Below are 23,125 nucleotides of genomic sequence, written 5' to 3' on the forward strand. Positions count from 1 at the left end.
TGCAGAAACTCTCAGAGATGCATACACTGATTAGAGGGTGTGTACCACAAGGAAGGTAACTCACCTCTACCACTTACTCTGGGCAGCACTTTCAATGTTTTAGGAAGGACAGACCACGTACTTGTCACACTTATTTAATGTGAAGTTTTTTCCTTGTACATGATCTTTTGTTTTCTTATATAGTCTTTGAAATACAGATTCCTTCATTTTACTACTTGTGATATTGCATTATGTCTCAATTTATGTTGAAACCACCTTTGAATTTTAATTTCAGTTTGTAATTTCAGTAATTGCAATTTCAGCAAGTCTTACGAGGAGCAGCTGAGGGAGCTGGGGTTCTTCAGCCTGAAGAGGATTCTCAGGGGTGACCTTATCGCACTCTACAGGTACCTTAAAGGAGGCTGTAGCGAGGTGGGGGTTGGTCTATTCTCCCACGTGCCTGGTGACAGGACAAGGGGGAATGGGCTAAAGTTACACTAGGGGAGGTTTAGGTTGGATATTAGGAAGAACTTCTTTACTGAGAGGGTTGTTAGGCATTGGAATGGGCTGCCCAGGGAAGCGGTTGAGTCACCATCCCTGGAGGTCTTTTAAAGATGTTTAGATGTAGGGCTTAGTGATATGGTTTAGTGGAGGACTTGTTAGTGTTAGGTCAGAGGTTGGACTAGGTGATCTTGGAGGTCTCTTCCAACCTAGAGGATTCTGTGATTCCGTGATAATATTTCCTTTTAGGTACACCCAGACATAACTCTGAAGCTCAGCAGCATGCCAATACTTAGGGAAGAAAAGGCTTTCAAGGAGAAAAGGAGCACTGATTTCTCTCTGAGTTTGCAGAGCTACAATAATAGGACATATCACAGATACCAATTCCAAAGATAGTTATTCATACCATCTATGAACAACTCTCACAAATGTTACAGAGTTTGGGGCAAGTTTATCTTTATAAAGAATTCATGACATACCTCCTTTCAATCATCTCACATCCACCCACACTGACATTTCACAAACCAAACTTATCCATAGTACCTCTCAGCACAAGGCTTTTTCTACACATTTGTTCAGGTCAGCACGCAAATGTTCTCACTTTCCAGTCTTAAAAATAAAACAAAACAAAAACAACAACAGAACCCCACAAACTCCCACGTCCTTATACAGAAGACTATTCAAGGTCAAGATCAAGCAAACAGACCTTTATCCTCTTTTGTCCTCCTCTTAGTTTCTGTGATACCTTCTTTGACATAGTGTGTTTTGTATTTGCCATCAGAATGTTGCAATTATTGCAGCTTCTTTCTCCCTGAAATAACAAGATCAAACAGAAACTAAATGGCAAATTTTGAACGGTTTTGTCTATTTCCATTACAAAAATAAGCAGATACTGTCATAAAAATGAATGTTGAAAAATTAAGTTATAGAAAACCAAATGGAGTCCTCTATTCCTGAGGAAAAACCTCATTGTACCTAATTTATATCAAGAACTATATCATGATTTATTCGTTCATGGTTATTCAAAATATATATATATATATATATTTCTACAGCCAATTTACTTCCTGTATCTTAATCACCTACTAAGTTGCCTACACCAGATTATCTTGTGGGTTTTTTTTTTTTTTTTTTTTTTCTCAAGGTATAAAAACAGCTAAACAGTGCTTCCTGTAATTATGAGGCAACAGTTTTATTTCTCTTTGGTGGACCTCAATGTTATACTTTACTTACAAGAAAAAAAAATGAAAAAGGAAAAAAAAAAAAAACTATAAAAAAATAAAGCAACTAAACTCTTCCTATGTCAAAGAAATATATGTCTCAGCTGAAGACAAACTTTTATGTATGATAATTATATTTCATGAATAGCATTAAAAATATGAAAAGTACTCATAGAAAGTAAGCAGAGGAAGAGAACTTTTATGGAAAAGAACAGTGCTAAATCATTAAGCACACAAAAACACATTTTCTATATAGCTTAATATGACACAAAGGCAGAAAACGCTAATTCATATTTACTGCCTCACCAAGACAATTCTTCCATGAAATTCCACAAGTAATGCACATTATTATTCTCTGATTTACAGATCTTTGTTGCAGAAGTAAAGTCACTTGCTCATAGCTAGCTAGCATGTCATGGCACCAGCTGTATGAAAAAATGAATTTCTTTCTAACCTCAAATAGCATAAATGAACTATTACTAACCACAATGAAGTAAGGATCCGTGACTGCAGTTGCAGATGAAATTCCCCATCAGCTTCTGAATTTTACTCATTTACCACTTTAGTGCAGTGGAGACTCATTCATGAAAGCAGTTCTCAAAAAAATGTGTAAGGACACTAAATGGGTTTCAGGGGCTTTTCATTTATTTTTAATCTTTGTTCTGAAGTATGGAGCCGATGCCAATAAAACGGCCAGCACAGCTTTATTTTATTTTAAGAAAAGATAGTCACTTGTATGCCATTGTTGCTCTCAGGTATAGCTGAAATGTTTCATCTTAGACTTCCCAAAAATGTCAGCTTCAGGCAATTCATCTCAAGTTAAAAATATCAGCTTTAGGACCAAACTAAAATAAAGCAAACAAAAAGGGCCTGGCAACTGGAAGTGTCAGTAAAACTTAACTACAGACGACATTGTTAGTTCCCCATATAGTACAGGATATTAAAATATATGCATAGTAAATGGAGGGTTTTGTGATCTTGATGTACTTCTTAATGATATCCACCACTTCGCAAATGTCAGGCATGATGTGGATGTCTATTCACATTACCACTTTAGTGTATAATCCTGAATAATCACTATAATCTGGTTTTAGCAACTGTGGTCATGATAAAGGATGTACATCTACTTCCGTAACTATCTCATCAGAAATTGTTGCCTGATCCCGCATTAACTTAAGAGAGAAGAAAACAAGACTGAAACAAAAGAGAACCAAACAAAAGAGAACATTCAAAAAGATTCTACAATTCTGTTATGATTCATGATCTATTCTACCAAAGTGCTTAAACACATATAAATGTTTAAAAACTTGAATAATTCCACTAGAAGAAGTAAAGCTGTTTATATGCATAAATGTTTTGAAGGCGTGCAGTATTGTTCTCACAGTGTGATTTCATGAAATACAGTTGAAAATTATTATAATTTTTGAATTACATAGAATGAGACCCCCGCCTCCCCCCCCCCCCAAAAAAAATAGCCAGACATGAATAAAGTGACTATTTTACAACTAAAATTTATTTAAGATGTAAATAAATTGACCCCATTTAGATCTCAAAGAAACTAGTTAGATTCAGTTAGAGAACCTAGTTAGATTTTTTTTATCAGTATGTACTTTGGAGGAAGGTGCTTTGATGCATTCAGAGGAGATATTGCTCACATTTCTTTGCTAAATATCAGCACAAGTACTACAGACTGCAGAATGACTTGTTGCTGAAAAAAGATCTCAAAAAGGGGTCATACAGGGAACAGGCAGCAGATTTGATTTAAGGACAAAACGTCCCCAAAATAACATGTCTGCATACAATGTATCTGCAACAGAGGCTGACTACTATAATGAATGCAAATTGAAGTACCCAAAAATAGGGTACTAGTAAGCTTGAAATTGACAAAGGGAAAAAAAAAATAAAAATGTTACAAGTGACACATATCACCAATATTTTAGACTTTTGAGTATTTTACTAATGATAGTAATATTTACTACTTTGCCTTATAAATGAATGAATGAATGAATGGACTAATATATTTTACTTAATAGAACAAAATGTATTAATTTTAGGATTTAGTTTCTGAGCACAGGTTCGAATGAAGTTAAAACCCTCTTAATTGTTCAGAACAATCAAAATCATTTAATTAAGCTGAAATAGTCTTTATGGAATCAATATAATTAATACAAATCTAGATTTTTTGGGGGAAAAAATAGCCTATCATAAATACTCACACACTTAAAATTCCATAAAATGGCAATATTTTGTTCCTTTTCATATGCAAAAGATTTCTAGCGAAGCTTGAAGTAGACTAGAACCAGTATCTTCCTCTTGACTATCACGGTAAAGGAGTTTAGCCGAACAGACTGCCCAGGAAGAGATAACAAAGTAGGATTTATATGGATACTTTTCCCAGAATAAAGTTATTCTTCCTGACAGAGAGGACCAAGCAAAGAGAAGGCTGTGACTAAGGCAGGGGCACCGAGCAGTGGAGCGGGGATGGAAGCAGGCAGGGCCTTGCTGCGGAGCCAGCAGCAGCGCAGGCCACTCAAATCCGGTGTCGCCGCCATGTTGCAGCCAGTTCTACAGACAGCTGGCAGAAGTGGTGAAATCGCCAGTGCTTGTGCTTGTGGAGGACTTTGACTTCCCAGGTGTATCCTGGAAATACAGTACAGCTTAGAGGAAGCAGGCTAGGAGGTTTCTGGAGAGCGTGGAAGACAGCTTCCTGACACAGCTGGTAAGTGAGCTTGCCGGGGGGTGCCCCGTTAGACCTTGTGTTCACAAACAGAGAAGGACTGGTGGGAGATGTGGTGGCTGGGAGCTGGCTTGGGAAGAGCGACCACGAAATGGTAGAGTTCTCCCTTCTTGGCAAAGTCAGGAGGGGGACCAGTAAAACTGCTGTCTTCGGCTTCCGGAGGGCAGACTCTGAGCTGTTTGGGACACTGGTTGGCAGAGTCCCTTGGGAGACAGTTCTGAAGGGCAGAGGAGTCCAGGAGGGCTGGGCGCTCCTCAGTAGGGAAATCTTAATGGCTCAGGAGCGGTCTGTTCCCACATACCCAAAGACAAGCTGGCGCGGAAGATACCGGCCAGGCAGAGCAGAGAGTTGTGACGAAGGGCTGTGGATGTGGTCTGCCTTGATTTCAGTAAGGCTTTTGACACATTTCCCACAGCATTCTCCTCAAGGAACTGGCTGCTCATGGCTTGGACTGGCGCACGCTTCGTTGGGTTAGAAACTGGCTGGGTAGCTGGGCCCAAAGAGTCGTGGTGAATGGAGTCAAATCCAGTTGGAGGCCAGTCACTAGTGGCGTTCCCCAGGGCTCGGTGCTGGGGCTGGTCCTCTTTAATATATTTATCAATGATCTGGATGAGGGGATCAAGTGCACCCTCAGTAAGTTTGCAGATGACACCAAGTTAGGTGCGTGTGTCGATCTGCTCGAGGGCAGGAAGGCTCTGCAGGAGGATCTGGATAGGCTGGACAAATGGGCTGAGGTCAACTGCATGAAGTTCAACAAGGCCAAGTGCCGGGTCCTGCACCTGGGGCGCAATAACCCCAAGCAGAGCTACAGGCTGGGAGATGAGTGGCTGGAAAGCTGCCTGGTGGAGAAGGACCTGGGAGTATTGGTGGACAGTCGGCTGAATATGAGCCAGCAGTGTGCTCAGGTGGCCAAGAAGGCCAACGGCATCCTGGCTTGTATCAGAAACAGTGTGGCCAGCAGGGCTAGGGAGGTGATCGTCCCCCTGTACTCGGCTCTGGTGAGGCCGCACCTCGAGTGCTGTGTTCAGTTTTGGGCCCCTAGCTAGAAGAAGGACATCGAGGTGCTCAAGCAAGCCCAGAGAAGGGCGACGAAGCTGGTGAGGGGTCTGGAGAATGGGGATTAAGGGTTCCAAGAGTCAGCAGGGTGGGGTGGAGACCCCAGGATTGTGCCTAAAGATATTTCTCCGGGGAGAATGATAAGGATTTGGAAAAACAATACAAAACTAGGGAAAAAGATTTTTAAAAAATGATTTAAAAATGGTTAGATATTGTATAATTGTCTGGCCTAAAAAGCCAATAAAAGGAACTTCAGTATTTGGGCCAAAAATACTGAAATACTGGGGAGGGGGGAAAAAGGCAATCTTGAGTATGTTATTCACTGGAGAATAATATTTAGGAGGGGAATGATTCAGCAGGCAGCTATGCAAGAATGGGGAAGAGCTAACGCTCCCCGGACTGAGTAATTGTGATAGAGCATACATGTATATATCTGCTTATCTAACTGAGATAATAACAACCCACAACATAGAAATCATATGAGAGACTCGGGATCAGAATTAGAAAGTACTTAGGGATGAATCCTGAGGACCTGGTAGCCCAAGGGCTCTTCAAAGTTCATTTTTTGTGATTAAAGCCTGGCCAGATACACAGAAAAAGCCCCAGAAGGTGGTAGGACGGAGTGAACAGTGCGGGTAGTATGGAGGTGGACGCCAGGAACGGAGATGAAAAGGAAAAGTAGAGAGCAAAACCAATGGTATTCCAAGCGTACTGGTTAGTGAGGCAGAGGGGGAGATAGAGGGGCTTTCAGGAGGAGCTGGGCCCAGGATGGAAAGGAGAGGAAGAGAGTTGAAGGAATGGCAGGCAAAGAAAGCTACCTGTGTTGCAGCCTAAATCCTAGCAGGGATGGGCTTTGAGAAGACGTTCTAAGTGTGGCCAGGCTGGCCACTTCAAACAGGAGTATCCGGAGTGGAAGAAGGAGGGGGAGAGATTGCTGTTATAAATTCGGAACAGGGGAGTCAGGGCTTATCAGAAAGCTGGTTCCCTGATAAACGAAAAAGTGTGCCTCAAGGGTTCCTCAAGTGTACCTCACTGGGGATTACTCTGCAATTATTGTTGTGGGAAAAACAGACTTAGCATAGGAAGATTAATAAAATTTATTACCTGTTGCTGACAGGCTGGAGCAGTGAGAAACAAGCTGGGGCACCTCCACGCTCTTCACTCTTTTCCACCTTTTCCCTGCCCTGAGTGGTGTGGGGGGACCAGGAGCAGGGGCTGCAGTCAGTCCGTGGTGCTTCCTTCCCCCTGCTCCTTCACGGACACTCTCCTCCCTGCTCTGGTGCTCTGGTCCCTCTCGTGGGGTGCCGACCTTCCTGGGCTGCTCCTGTGTGGGTTTCTCCACAGGCAGCAAAAAAAAAAAAAACAACAAGTTCTTTGGTGCTCCAGGTGCAGGTCTGTGTCGTGGGGTCTGTTTGTTAGGAGTGAGTTGCGCTGGCTTTGGGACACCCTGGGGTCTATCCCCCCTCCCCAGATCACCTGCTCCTAAATGGGCTCCGCAACAGTTGTTTTTTTTTCTGTTTCTTGGATGCGCCCTCACAGAGGCACAAACTGCATTGCTCATGGCTTGGCTCTGGGCAGCAGTGGGCCCCTTTGGAGCCAGCTGAAACTGGCCCTTACCTAACACGGGGCAGCTGCTGGATTCTTCTCACAGATGCTGCCAGTGCAGCCCCACCCTGCTACCAGAACCTTGCCATGTGAACCCAATACACTGAGGCAGCTAGGTCATTACTGGCCTGTAAAGTATCAGGGCTTATATTAATTAATGAAACCCTAAATGTGATGGGGTAGAAGGGACTGGGATAACACCACCGCTTTTTGGGGACACCAGGCTGAGACTAGGGATAGAATGATCACTGGGCAATTATTGTATGTACCTGAGGCAGGTACTAACTAGTTGGGAAAGGATTTGATAATGAAATTAGGCATTCAAATACTAAATTGTTAGGCTGGAATAACGGTATTATTAATGGGGTGCTCTCAGAGCCATGAGAGCAAAGATATATTTGCCTTTGAGTGGAAGGACCCTGAAATGGGGCAGAAGCAGCAATATGGATGGACAGTTTTACCTAAGGGGTTTACAGAGCCACCAATTTCTTTGAGCAAGTTCTAGAACAAACCTTGGAGCAATTCCAACCTCCAGAGGAGGTGTTACTGTTACAATATGTGGATGAAAAATAAATTACAATACATAGAAACAGAAGTCAAGCATTCAGGGCATCTGGTGTCTGAAGGACAAAAAAAGAATAAATCCAGAGAGGATTCAGGGAATTGAGTTAACTCTACCCAAAACAAAAAACTTAAAAAAAAAAAGAAAAAAAAAAAAAAAAAAGAAAAAAGAAAACTGAAAAAAAAAGAGAGAGAGAAAGAAGTTTTTGAGGAATCAGGAGTTACAAAGTCCAAAGGAAAATAGATAGTCCCTGAGGGGAGAAAAATCCTGAATGAAGTGCTAATGAGGCAAGTATTAATGGTTTTATATTAAGAGGGTCATTGGGAATTCAAGCAATGTATGATGCAGTGCTATGGAAATGTGTACGCAAAGGAATATAGATACTCTGGCTGAACAAGTATACAGGAGTTGTGTAGTATGTCAAAAGGTAAATTGGAAAATTATCTGCAGTCAGCCCAAAGCGGGGCAAGAACCAGGAATTCAATTCTTCCCAAATGTATGGGTAGATTTTACAAAACTCCTTAGAGTAGGTAGATTTAAATACTTAGTCATGGTCGATCATTGTCAGGGTGGGTGGAAGCTTTCCCTTCAGTATCTGCTTCTGCAAACGTAGCAACTAAAGTAATTCTAGAACAAATAACTCCAAGGTATGGAGTCGTTGAAAGTATGGACTCTGATCAAGGAAATCACTTTATGTCAGAAATATTGCAAGGGCTAATGTGGACTCTAGGAATTAAGTGGAAATTTCACACTCCTTGGCACCCTTCCTCTTCTGGATCAGGCAGTAAAGAAGCAGTTGACTAAGTTCTGGAAATTTGGCTTCCCCAAATGAAGTGCTTACCTTTGGCACTTCTCCAAATTCAAACTGCACCAAGAAAAGATGTGGGAGTTTCACAATGTGAAATATTATTTGGATTGCTGTACATGGACAAAGGGAATGAATTACCTCAATTTGAGTCAAAAGATGCTTTTCTTAAGAACTATATACTTCAGCTGTCATCCTCTTTGTCATCTCTCAGGACCCGTGGATCATTAGCTCAAACCGTACCCTTGGAGGTCCTGATCTGTCCATTCCAAGTGGGAGATTGTGTTTTGATGCGAACATGGAGAGACTCGAAGCTGCAACCGGAGTGGGACGGACTGTTCCGAGTGCTCCTGACTACTGAGACAACAGTAAGAACAGCTGGAAAAGGGTGGACTCACCTGGGTAAAAGCATCAGTTAACCCTAATACCAGAGAGACTGCATTAACAGACTTCTACAATAGATGCTTTGAACAGTTTTAGCCTTAAACCTTTAACTTCTCCTTAGAAGAATTCTTAATGAATTAGTGAGTAAAAGGGATTGAATTGCACAGAATTAGAGTGTTTCCAGGGAACACTCCTTGGAAGTGAGAGAAGAGGGAGGTATTTAATCCCCACCAGAAGAATCCTTATTAGTTTGACTTTTATTCTTTTTCTTAATTATTATTTCTTAATTATTATAGGGGTTTGTATATATACATAGAGAAATTATGTATTTTAAGTTTATCTTAGTAATACCTATTCTGAACGCATTAGTGATAGGATGGAGAGAAAAATTACCATTTCCAATTAATCCAGAACATCTCTCGAGTTCTGTCTTAAAGTAATTGTTGGATTTGCACCCAGATGCCTAGAAAGACTTGAAAAGTCCTTGTCCCTGATTGCTATTTCCAAGCAGCAAATGTGTCTGGATCCTCTAAATTTCTAAAAATGATAGATCACACTCAGTTCCGGGAAGGAATAGATTTTGAAGTTGAGCTCCCTACATATAACCCTGGCTATTTGTTGATATTGTAATAATAATGGCATTGTCTATCTGTCATCCCGCATGACATCCAAAGGAGAATATTGCACCTAAGTGTTGGAAAAACTCAATAGCGGGGTATGTGAAGAAGTTCAAAAACAACAATAGAAGTAAGAAAAAAAGAGAGGGGAACTGTGAGAAACTAAGTTGTGGTTTTGCAGCAGAATTTGTTTTTGAAATAGTGTGTGTTGTTGCAGTAGAAAAATAATCTGTACTCAAAGGTAGTTGCGTAGTCATAACGAAGAGAAATGCTAAGCAGATAAGTGGACAGTAGAAGCCTCACTGTTCCAAAATAAGGTAGAAGACAGAGAAAGACAGGATGAGCAGTGTGAGAACAGTTTAAAAAAACAAAAAACAAACAAACAAAAAAAAACAAGATCACAAGTTCTCTAAACATAAGAAAGGAGGGGGAAAAAAAATAGAGGAGAAAGGAAAAATTAAAGGGTTGATCAAAAAATTGTACATACATTGTATACCAATGGAACGTCAAGGAGCTTGTGAACCTGTAGTACTCAGCCAGTGGGGAAGCAGGGGAGGAGATCAGGTGTTGGGTAATAGGGAATAAAAGGTGAGTTTTACTATAATGCGCTCCTAATCAGCAGGATCCCAGAAGAGCCCATCTGAAGAAAATTATTGAGATTTTTCTCACAATATGGTTTAGTGGAGGACTTGTTAGTGTTAGGTCAGAGGTTGGACTAGGTGATCTTGGAGGTCTCTTCCAACCTAGAGGATTCTGTGACTCTGTAAGGGCAAAAAAAAATTAGACACAAAAAATAAGTCTTGTTTTTTACTTTTTACAATAATTTTACAAAATTATTTTACAATACTAACAGTCCTCTAACAAGAGAGGAAATAACAGTTGAAAACATTGCTAATAAGACCGTTTCAAGACAGGTTTTAGGACAGTAGGACTACAGACTAGATTTAACAACAGTAAAGGCTATGGAAGAAAATAAAAAAAGCTTCACAGCACATCTGACTTTTGGTATCAGAATGCAAGACTGAATATTTGCTTATAAATGTATGGTGATCTAGTGAGCAAAGACAAAATCACAAAAGAAAGGAGAAAACTCAGCTTTTTTGTTCCAACAGGACAAAGATAACATCACATGAACACACGGAGTAAGAAAGGCCCTGGTGCACATATATACCAGAATAACCATTTCCAAATAGAGTATCAACATTCTAAAGATGGATGTCTGGGTATTAGCAAACGACAAATATAAATGAAGTAAGCAAGGTCTTTATTTTGTTCTTCTGCTTGCTGAGACAGGAATCTCCTGCTTTTCTATCATAGAGCTTTTGCTTCTCTTTGCTTAAAGAACCAAAGTGTTCCTATAGTCTAGTCTGTCTTTTTCAATGACTATCTAATTTACTCCTTTCCTGTTTTGTTTTTTGTTATCAATATTTTAGACATAACAAAAGTCAATCTTATAATTTGTTAACAATCATCTAACAAGATCAAAGAAGAGAACAGTGCTAACAAGACTGCCTTAGGACATGGATTTCAGGGTGGCGAGACCCAACTCTTAAGTGTTAAGTGTGGTGACTACTACATACAGCAAGAAGCCTGTAACAATAAAAACGTCAGCTCCAGACTCAATAATGTCCTGACATTAGAGTATCTTCCCTCTCTTTTCCTTTCTGATCAACAATTGCGTAATCTCTTCTGCCAGGCAGCTGACACATTGCTGTCACGGTGCTATGCCTGAACAACAAATCCTTCTTTTGTAATACAGATGCTAAGTAAAATAAGACCAGGTAACTTTACTACTGCTTATATTAGAATGAAGTAGCTGTGTTGCACCTGTTCGTCGGGTGTTGATATCTCTGTCATAGGCCTAGATAATACACTACTATTGAACAAGGACTGATGAAGAGACCAAAATTATTCCAATATAGTTCTAAAAACAGACAATGAATTCCATGTTGCAATACCAACCAGGAAAAGCAGAAAACAAAAACAAGCCATACAGATAAATATAATGCACCTTCTCCTGTATTCTCATGTGACTTCAGCCCATTACAAGGGTAAATATGTGCAAGGGGTGTCTAAATGACAAAATGCATGTTATAACACTGAGAGTTTAACTTTAAGGATGGGGCAACCCAAAGAATTGAGGCACAGTGGCCTTGGATGACCCCCCCACAGGATAATAGGTGACCTCAGATGACCCCAGAACCCAAAAAATTGAGGAGCAGTGACCTCAGATGACCCCGAAGGCTAATTGGTGACCTCAGATGACCCCGGAACCCAAAAAATTGAGGCGCGGTGACCTCGGATGACCCCTCAGGCTAATTGGTGACCTCAGATGACCCCGGAACCCAAAAAATTCAGCAACCGTGACCTCGGATGACCCCGCAGGCTAATTGGTGACCTCAGATGACCCCGGAACCCAAAAATTTCAGCAACTGTGACCTCGGATGACCCCACAGGCTAATTGGTGACCTCAGATGACCCCAGAACCCCAAAAATTGAGGAGCGGTGACCTCGGATGACCCCACAGGCTAATTGGTGACCTCAGATGACCCCAGAACCCAAAAAATTCAGCAATCGTGACCTCGGATGACCCCGCAGGCTAATTGGTGACCTCAGATGACCCCAGAACCCAAAAAATTCAGCAATCGTGACCTCGGATGACCCCGCAGGCTAATTGGTGACCTCAGATGACCCCGGAACCCAAAAAATTCAGCAACCGTGACCTCGGATGACCCCTCAGGCTAATTGGTGACCTCAGATGACCCCGGAACCCAAAAAATTCAGCAACCGTGACCTCGGATGACCCCACAGGCTAATTGGTGACCTCAGATGACCCCGGAACCCAAAAAATTGAGGAGCAGTGACCTCAGATGACCCCGAAGGCTAATTGGTGACCTCAGATGACCCCAGAACCCAAAAAATTGAGGAGCGGTGACCTCGGATGACCCCACAGGCTAATTGGTGACCTCAGATGACCCCAGAACCCAAAAAATTCAGCAATCGTGACCTCGGATGACCCCGCAGGCTAATTGGTGACCTCAGATGACCCCAGAACCCAAAAAATTCAGCAATCGTGACCTCAGATGACCCCGCAGGCTAATTGGTGACCTCAGATGACCCCGGAACCCAAAAAATTCAGCAACCGTGACCTCGGATGACCCCACAGGCTAATTGGTGACCTCAGATGACCCCGGAACCCAAAAAAATTCAGCAACCGTGACCTCGGATGACCCCACAGGCTAATTGGTGACCTCAGATGACCCCGGAACCCAAAAAATTCAGCAACCGTGACCTCGGATGACCCCGCAGGCTAATTGGTGACCTCAGATGACCCCGGAACCCAAAAAATTGAGGAGTGGTGACCTCGGATGACCCCGCAGGCTAATTGGTGACCTCAGATGACCCCGGAACCCAAAAAATTCAGCAATCGTGACCTCGGATGACCCCGCAGGCTAATTGGTGACCTCAGATGACCCCAGAACCCAAAAAATTCAGCAACTGTGACCTCGGATGACCCCAAAGGCTAATTGATGACCTTAGATGACCCCGGAACCCAAAAAATTGAGGAGCGGTGACCTCGGATGACCCCGCAGGCTAATTGGTGACCTCAGATGACCCCGGAACCCAAAAAATTCAGCAATCGTGACCTCGGATGACCCCACAGGCTAATTGGTGACCTCAGATGACCCCGGAACCCAAAAAATTCAGCAACCGTGACCTCGGATGACCCCACAGGCTAATTGGTGACCTCAGCTGACCCCGGAACCCAAAAAATTCAGCAACCGTGACCTCGGATGACCCCGCAGGCTAATTGGTGACCTCAGATGACCCCAGAACCCAAAAAATTCAGCAATCGTGACCTCGGATGACCCCGCAGGCTAATTGGTGACCTCAGATGACCCCGGAACCCAAAAAATTCAGCAACCGTGACCTCGGATGACCCCTCAGGCTAATTGGTGACCTCAGATGACCCCGGAACCCAAAAAATTCAGCAACCGTGACCTCGGATGACCCCACAGGCTAATTGGTGACCTCAGATGACCCCGGAACCCAAAAAATTGAGGAGCAGTGACCTCAGATGACCCCGAAGGCTAATTGGTGACCTCAGATGACCCCAGAACCCAAAAAATTGAGGAGCGGTGACCTCGGATGACCCCACAGGCTAATTGGTGACCTCAGATGACCCCAGAACCCAAAAAATTCAGCAATCGTGACCTCGGATGACCCCGCAGGCTAATTGGTGACCTCAGATGACCCCAGAACCCAAAAAATTCAGCAATCGTGACCTCAGATGACCCCGCAGGCTAATTGGTGACCTCAGATGACCCCGGAACCCAAAAAATTCAGCAACCGTGACCTCGGATGACCCCACAGGCTAATTGGTGACCTCAGATGACCCCGGAACCCAAAAAAATTCAGCAACCGTGACCTCGGATGACCCCACAGGCTAATTGGTGACCTCAGATGACCCCGGAACCCAAAAAATTCAGCAACCGTGACCTCGGATGACCCCGCAGGCTAATTGGTGACCTCAGATGACCCCGGAACCCAAAAAATTGAGGAGTGGTGACCTCGGATGACCCCGCAGGCTAATTGGTGACCTCAGATGACCCCGGAACCCAAAAAATTCAGCAATCGTGACCTCGGATGACCCCGCAGGCTAATTGGTGACCTCAGATGACCCCAGAACCCAAAAAATTCAGCAACTGTGACCTCGGATGACCCCAAAGGCTAATTGATGACCTTAGATGACCCCGGAACCCAAAAAATTGAGGAGCGGTGACCTCGGATGACCCCGCAGGCTAATTGGTGACCTCAGATGACCCCGGAACCCAAAAAATTCAGCAATCGTGACCTCGGATGACCCCACAGGCTAATTGGTGACCTCAGATGACCCCGGAACCCAAAAAATTCAGCAACCGTGACCTCGGATGACCCCACAGGCTAATTGGTGACCTCAGCTGACCCCGGAACCCAAAAAATTCAGCAACCGTGACCTCGGATGACCCCACAGGCTAATTGGTGACCTCAGATGACCCCGGAACCCAAAAAATTGAGGAGCAGTGACCTCGGATGACCCCGCAGGCTAATTGGTGACCTCAGATGACCCCAGAACCCAAAAAATTGCGGAGCGGTGAACTCGGATGACCCCGCAGGCTAATTGGTGACCTCGGATGACCCCAGGACCCCAAAAAATTAGCAGCGGTGACCTCGGATTACCCCGCAGGCTAATTGGTGACCTCAGATGACCCCGGAACCCCAAAAATTGAGGAGCGGTGACCTCGGATGACCCCTGCAGGCTAATTGGTGACCTCGGATGACCCCAGAACCCCAAAAATTCAGCAACAGTGACCTCGGATGACCCCGCAGGCTAATTGGTGACCTCAGAGGACCCGTATCCAAAATTCCATATGCCTCCCAAGTGTTTGGGTTACTTGGACTTCTCCACTATCGCCTCTGTGGTGTTTGTAGTCTCTGATGACTCCACCTGCTGTGGTCACCTGGGGCCTCCTCTGTGGTGCAGGTGCCTCCAGCATGTTCCTGCAATGCCCAAGGAGTCATTTCAGCTCTTTTGTGCTCTGGTTTCATTTTAGAGGTGTTGGGATGGTATGAAACCACTTTAAGTTTGTGTTTTCCAGCTTCAGCTTTCGCACTCTGGCTGAATGAAGCTTTCAGGCATGATCTTTTGAGTGTAGCATGTAATGAGAAAAAAGGGAGACTCGTATCAATCTTCCCCAATGATTCCCTTCAAAGAAAGTACAGAAAAACTATGAGTTAAGGTCAAAACTTGAAAACAGGCACCAGCCCATTTTTATTTCATGAAGGAACAACAAGAGGCTGCTTGTTTTACTAAGATTAACATTATGAAGTACATATAAAACACCTTCCATCTGCTTAACCTCCTTACATTGCGCAGTTCATTGCATGAAGCTTTTGCAGAGATCAGCCCCTGAATGATGCTGATTTCATCCGGTCCTTCAGCAGCAGACTGCAGGTCTCTCACCGCCACACCCATCTTCTCCTTGCGTGCTGATTGAGTCCATTCAGCTTCTCTTGTGTCAGCATTCACCTCTTGGGTTTGGTTAATAAAAACTGTTACTGTTACTCACCTCAAACCAAGCAGGAAACAATCTGCTCTGTAATTATCTTGGTGACACCGCATTAAAATACAAGACAAATAAAGTTTCAGGCTAAGCCCTGCTTAGATGAAAAGTGCATCATACCCAGCTGGGCCATATTACTCCCGAATGCAACACTGCACATGTGTTTGTCATCTAATCAGCTCAGATTAGTAAATTGACCAGCACACAGATTAGCACACAGGGCACAGGCACCTTACTCGCTAACAGTTGCCTGTAAGGAAGAAGCCAGAAAGAGAATACATTTCCTGATATTAATGCGTATTGCTGGAGGAGCAGCAACATCTGCTTGGAGGCCCTGTGCCTTTCACAAGCAGCTGAGTTCTTTAAAGTTGGATTCAGCATTGCTCCATGTATTTTGAGATATATTGCACCAGCTCTCATAAATATATATATGTATAATTTTTATTTTATTTTTTTTTTAAAAAGGACAAAGAAATCCAGTGAGGGGACTGGATGAAAAAAAAAACATATATATTCCAAGAGGGGAGGAGAGAGACTGGCTACAAGGAAGAACAATGAGACAATGCATAGTCCAAATCTTCATTTCCAAACACCCAGACATTTAACAGCACTAGCTGAAGCCAAAGGAGCTCTGTTTCCAGCTTCTCCCTCCTTGCTTTTCTGCAAGCCATGTCCTGATTAAGAATTATTCAGAACACAGGGAACAAAAACCTTTGAATCCCAAGATGACCCAGTTTCTATTCAGGTACCAAAATACAGATACTTTCATTCTGTGTGAATGTGTAGAGAAAATACAGAACAAGCCCATCAGCATCCAGCAAACCCTCAGGGGTCCTGTGTGTGTGTGGGGGGGTGTCCTGTGGGGCAGGAGGGCTGGAGCAGCAGCGGGCACCCACCGGGCAAGAAGTCCAGAGCTGGGACAGCGACCAGGGCTGGCCAGGGCCCTGAGGCCCCCAGACCCAGGTGCGGTGGGGAGCAGGGCTGAGGCCCAGCTGGGAGCGGAGGCAGGGATGGGGACATGCAGCCAGCCGAGCACAGGCACTGCACGGCTCAGGTGGAAGGGCAAACACCAGGATGCAAAAGCAGGGCCCAGCCAGGGACAGAGGGTGCCCAGGTGCCACCCCCAGCCAAGGCTGCTCGGGGCAGCTATAATGCACCTTCTCGCATATTCTCATGTGATTTTGGCCCATTACAAGGGTAAATAAATATGTGTAAGGGATGTCTAAACGATAAAACTCATGTTATAACAATGGGATTTTGACTTTAAGGATGGGGCAACATGGATGGCACTTTTATAAAATGTCTGTAGGTGAACATGATATGTTCATGGTTATGATATGTTAATCCCCCAGAATGGAATTATACAGGGGAAAATAACATGGTCCCCAGCTACTTCTTTCATGTATTGATGGAGACATCTTCTCAAAGCAAATAAGTATTCCAATATAATTAGAAGGACATTAATAATGTATTATACAAGGAAGATGCAATAGTTTGTCAATAAATAATACATGCTGCATACAAAACTATGAAATAAAAGCATTTAACATTGTGTTGACTTACGCATTATACCAGCAATTACTTTTCCGCCTAACCCTACAAAATTTACTTACGTGAATAATCCATTCTTTTGCCATTTGCTAAAAAGAAGTACTCACAAGTGATAACTTGTCCTTATGCTCCTCTGGGAAGTGGCACTCCCTATTTGTCTGCTCCAGTCTGTTCTTCACAGTTTTCTGTTTTTGATAGATCACATCTTCAACTGGCTTCATAAAAAAGGTTGACCCAACAGAGGATTGGCTAACCTACACGAGCTGAGGTGCCAGTTCCCCCCTTTACTATAGTACATTATCACAGAGTACCCTGAGTTGGAAGGGACCCACGAAGATCACCAAGCCCAACTCCTGGCTCCACACAGGAACACCCAGAAATCAGACTGAGAGCACTGAGAGTGCTGCCCAAGTTCAGGAGTCACTTCCTGAACTCCAGCAGGCTCAGTGTTGTGATCACTTCCCTGGGGAGCCTGTTCCAGCACCTGACCACCCTCCCGGCAAAGAACCTTTCCCTAACACCCAGCCTGACCCTCCCATTGCAGCTCAGTGCCATCCCCTCGGGTCCTGTTGCTGTCATGAGAGAGCGGAACTCTGCACCTGCCCCTTTTCTCCCTCCCATGAGAAAGCTGTATGTCTACATACATGTAGATATGAAAACATTACTTCTTTGGCATTTGACTTAAACCTATAGTTGTGGAAAGTAAATTACTCAAGTAAGCTGTAATTGACTAGGTTTTAAGGAAACTGTTGAAAGAACCGTTTGTCCTGAAAACATAAAAGGCTTAACAAAGCACTCTAAGTAAGCAATGCTCTTCAAGGAAATGATAAATATGGCATTAAGAGGCCTTAAATTTCCTTCCAGATAAAAATATATGCTATTTTCTCCATTAGCTAGTAAGTCTCAGTAGCTGACGTAGTTCTATGAACTGCAGTCAGACTTTTTTTCTATTTTTGATGACCATCAGCTATAACACAACTCCTGTGCTAGGATCATGGAGTTATACAAGTATTACTGATTGTTTGCATTGCAATACTAGCAGTCAAAAATACTTGAGAGAAAGGAAAACATCATCAGTGTATCTAGACATAACAGGTAAAATGCAGAGAGAAAAACGTCCTTGTGTTCCAATGAAGTCTTGTACAAGGTGCTGCATATTGCCACGTCCAAATGGTGTATCAGGCAGAGACAGCAACTGAGGTTCAAAGGATGTGAATTATTTGACTGCTAAATCATTTCCAGCAATCTTAACAGCAATGTTAATTTCCAAACTATTTTGCATCAGATTTGCTCAGAAAAGGTAAAAGGCAGGTTTAAACACTTGATATGAGACTGGCACTGCTCCATTCACATTTTTTCCCACTTTATCTACATTTGATAAAGTTACTCTCCTAAGTCTGTTACCTCCTGTTCACCATTCCACTTTACAGTCTTCTTTTGGAGTTGTTCCTAGCACTGCTATCCAGAAAGGAGGAAAGTAACAAATCAAATCAGGAATCAAAACATGTTCAAATAGCTTGAATTGCTTGTGGTCAAAATATTAAATTTTGCCCTTTTCTATATCATGAGTTACCTCTTACACTTTTTGTAGATCAGACTCATCATGATCTTTGAGGCCATTTTGCTGTCACAATTACATAGGGTCCTGGTTACATATTTATATATATATAGGGAGATTGTATTGAGAAACTCCATCATCTTTCTCACCAGCATGATTCTCTTTCCTTATATAGTGTCTGTGAATTATACAACATACTGTTATGTCCATAAAATAATGAGGGTAGGGAAAAACAAACAAACAAACAAAAAAAAAAAAACACCAAAAAATCACTGTCCATATTAAAACTTCCACACCATTCAAATTCGGCTGATATAAGTGGACTGACTCTCCCCCAAACTACTTCAAAACTAAAATCATTTTGCGCATGGTTTTGAACTTGCTTTGGATGGTATCAATGAATGAAAGGAGAATCGAGTCTGTAATTTCAAACTAGAAAGCATTAGCATCTGTTTATATGCACATCTTGCTGCTTCACAATTCTCTCCCTTTGTCCATCTCTTGGAGGTCACCTTTGTTTATATGACAAACCACTGCCACTGCCTGACACAAAGATACTCTATTACTACAGTGATAAGGTATCAAAGCTTGGATTGAAATAAACACATGTAAAGCTGTGACAGACATAATTCAAGAAAGAATTAAGCTCACCAATTTCAGACTGGCAATAGGTCTTTGAGTTTCACCACTTCCACTCACTTATTAGCTGAGAGTGGGAGGAATGAACAGACAACAGAACTTCCTTCATGTCTGCTTCCCTTTTAGCTTTATTTTCACCTCACACAGGAAAGAACAGACCGGTGAAGATCCCCTGGCAGCAGTTCCCTGAGTTATGGAATCCAAATTCTATTTCATGTGGGATGCTGTGTCCCATCCCATCTAGGATAGGATTGAGGTTATATCTGTGGAAATGTCCAGTATGAGATCACAGCGCCAAAAACTTCTTACATTATGTACACCATACTGATACCTGTACAGGATGAATTCAAACAGTTTCTTTTCTACAATTTTATCTAAGTTTATCTAGAAAACATTAACATGATAAGGAAGTATGTAAACTATGTGTAGCACAACCAAACCTACCAAAATAAATTATGTTTCCAGACAGTCTAAAAATAATCTTTGGAGATATGACAGAAATAGAAGGCTAAGAAAGAAACCTCTACAATGCTCAATGCATAAACAACGAATTGTTTTGGCTGTAATTTCCCAATGTTTCCTCTTCAGTTCCATTCAGTTTAGTGCCTGATCAACATGTACAAGTTTCTGGCCATCATCTATGAGGGCAAAAGACAAAGCCGGGCCAATGCACTTCATGTAGAATTCTTTTACCTTACCCAATTCACCAAAACTGCTCATCAGAGAGAATATATCCTGGCTTACCCAACACCAGTGATGCATTGTTTGGAAAAGCTCATGATTCAGGCAGTGAAAAGAACAGCTGCCTTTTGGAACATTCTTAATGCAAAGAGCAATCCGTACTGTGAAGTATTGACAGAAGACAAGGAAAAATAAGGTTGTTGACCTGTAACTCTATTGATGAGAACTCCATTCTGGGCAGAGGGGGAGATACTGAGCGATGGATAGGGAAAATTGCCTCCCATCTAAAATCTAGCTTAATCCCTTACAGTGGGATTACAGGGATAAAGTAAAAGTTGTGTAACTCTGTAAAACATCAAAATTATTAACTCATAAACATAATGAGTCTTGAAAGGTAGATGTATCAATATCAACTGAAAAATCAAAAAATTAGTAAATGAGCTCCAAGAGGGCTCAAGGGGGCGAGGAGGGGGGGTGGGGAGGAGAGAGAGATTTCTAATTGATAAAATGCTCAAAACCCAAAAGAAACAGTTCAGTGTATTTGAACAGAATATTTAACAGACCCTGCACACACACACATAACTAAATATTTTGCTCAAAATCAAATTTGAAGAAATTGTTCTGGACTTAAAATGGAGGGAGGTTTTCTCTTTTTTAAATAGGACTTATTTGGGGCATTTTAGTAGCTTAACTAAATCTTATTTCTCTTAATACAAAACAATTCTCCATTCTATCACCAAACATATAGGCTGTTTCCCAGAAGATACAGAGCCCCAAAAGATAAGAATCAAACCTGCATTTCCATAGAAAATACCTACATAGTTAAATTTTCCCTATTTTTAAAGTTGTATCATGGAACAGGATAAAAATATGTACAAGTGTAGGTGGCTTACTCTGTTTTGGGGATACAAAACTGAACTTTGCAAGATGAAAAAAATTAACGAGCTCAATTCCACCTTTATTACTAGTCCTTTTATACATGACCAGAACAGGTGGTTAAGTATTTAATAATTTTTTTCATATATTTGAAATACATCGTTCTATGCTTTAAAATTTTCTTTTATTACAATGAAAGTGACTTAAAACAAAGAGCGTGGGAGGCATATAAAATCCACGCTACCCAGTATCAAGAAGAATATCAAATTATTGATCTGTAGACAGGAGGAAATTAAAATATGGGAACTCCTTCTCTTTTAAAAGAAAATAACTTTGCAACAACTCCACAAAAGTTCCCAAAATAAACAGATTAAAAATTTATGCATTAAATCAACTTCTGAACTTCTGTTTTGAACATATCTTCTCCAGTGCTTGTATTTTCAGAACACTACAATTAGGATTTATTAGAAGAATATAGACTTAACTTCATGAGTTGGACACCACGGTCCATGTGGGTCCTTTCCAATTTGGGATATACTATGATTAACTATCCTCTATGATTCTATGATTAACTATCATAATTGTATGATTAACTATTCTCTCTGGCCTTAGCTCTTGTGCATATAAAGTTAAAGAGACACTTTATAGTTGTGACAGCCAAAATCACTATGTTATCTTAAAAACAGAATTATTTTCAGTGGTATACTGTCTTCATGTATTTTGCTTCTAGAAGTTGATCTTAAGATTTCTTGAAAACATCTTTATATTTTATCAAAAGTCAGTCTACTGGATGGACAAAAAAACAATTAACACTTCTTTCACAGACAGTTATAAAATCATTTTGCAACTCTAAGGCCCATGTTGTATTAATTTGGCATATTTTATCTCCATTAAAAATCATGAAAGTTCAATCCAAACTTGTCACTTAACTGAAAACTATTTATACCTGCGTAATTGTATTTCTAACTGCATTTTCTATCATTCCACATGTAGTGTGGTCTATAAAAATATATATATATATATATATATATGTATATATATATATATATATATTAAAAAAAAAAAAAAAAAAGAGATAAGAGCTGGTTCTGTTCAAAATTTTTGTTAATGCGAGCGTGAAACACATCCTTAGCAAATTCCCTGACAGTACTGAACTAGGGGGTACTGTTGACTCTCTGGAGGAACGAGAGGCCTTGTAGATGGATTTAGACAGTCTGGAGCACTGGGCAATCTGCAACAGCATGAAATTCAGCAAAGGTAAATGCCGGGTGCAGCCCCTGGGACAGAACAATGCCCGACAGGCACAGACTGGGAGCTGAGTAGCTGGAGAGCAGCCCTGCAGAAAGGGTGCTGGGGGTGCTGGTGCCGGCAGGCTCAGCAGGAGCCAGCAGCATGCCCCGGCTGCCAGGAAAGCAAACTGCACTTTGGGGTGCATTAAGCACAGCATAGCCAGATGGTTAAAGAGGTGATTCTCCTGCTAGATTTAGTGTTGGTGCAGCCTCACCTTCAATGTTGCGTGCAGTTCTGGGCTCCAAAACATAATGATGTTAAGGTCCTTGAAAACATCCAGAGAAGGGCAAGAAAGCTAGCAAAAACTTGGAGTAGAGTCCTGTGGGGAGAGTCTGAGGACACTTGGGTTGTCCAGTCTGGAGGAGTCTGAGAGGTGATCTCACTGCTCTCTGCAACTCCCTTAGGAGGGGAAGCAGAGGGGGAGGTGCCAGTGACAGGACACGTGGAATGGCACAAAGCTGCACCAGGGAGGGTCAGACTTGGAAAAAATTCTTTACCCTGAGGGAGGTCAAATACTGAAACAGACTTCCTAGCAAGGTGGTTGATGCCCCAGGCCTGTCAGTGTTCAGGAGGCATTCGGATAGTGCCCTCGATAACACACTTGAACTGTTGGTTAACCCTGGAGTGATGAGGAGGTTGGAACTGATGATCTGTGTAAGGCTATTCTGTTCAATAAAAGAGACAAGTGTCTTGCAGATGTCCAAATATCAAGAATTTCAAAGTTAGAGACTTGAGTGGTAATCATAAAGACTAGCTTTAGCTTAACACAGCTAATTTCATTACTCTCCATGTAAGACTCTGCCATAAAGTAGGATCCTTTCTCTCATTTCATCAGTGATAGATGGAACCAGTTAAAGTTTTCCTTTCCAAATATTTCACGTCCCTGTGTGATATAGGAAAGTGGCAATACGGACACAGATCACCATGCTCCTAGAACACTGGTTCAGATACTCAGTTCAC

At 42.2% G+C, this 23,125-nt stretch overlaps 1 long non-coding RNA gene across 7 annotated transcripts in view; it reads right to left on the reverse strand.

Annotated features, from left to right (window-relative positions):
- The window catches only part of LOC137857880 (uncharacterized), a 54,642-nt gene extending 47,678 nt beyond the window's left edge, over positions 1 to 6,964 (reverse strand). For 4 of the 7 annotated variants that reach the window (XR_011097335.1, XR_011097337.1, XR_011097338.1 and 1 more), the window contains exons 1-2: positions 6,598 to 6,962; positions 1,187 to 1,291 (exon numbers count right to left, since the gene is read on the reverse strand). This is a non-coding gene — a long non-coding RNA (uncharacterized lncRNA). Of the gene's footprint in view, positions 1 to 1,186; positions 1,292 to 6,597 lie in introns of all 7 variants that reach the window. The other 3 variants (XR_011097336.1, XR_011097333.1, XR_011097334.1) reach the window with 3 other exon arrangements.
- Between the last annotated feature and the right edge of the window lie 16,161 nt (positions 6,965 to 23,125).

Source organism: Anas acuta, chromosome 5 (assembly GCF_963932015.1).
Source record: "Anas acuta chromosome 5, bAnaAcu1.1, whole genome shotgun sequence".
NCBI lineage: Eukaryota > Metazoa > Chordata > Aves > Anseriformes > Anatidae > Anas > Anas acuta.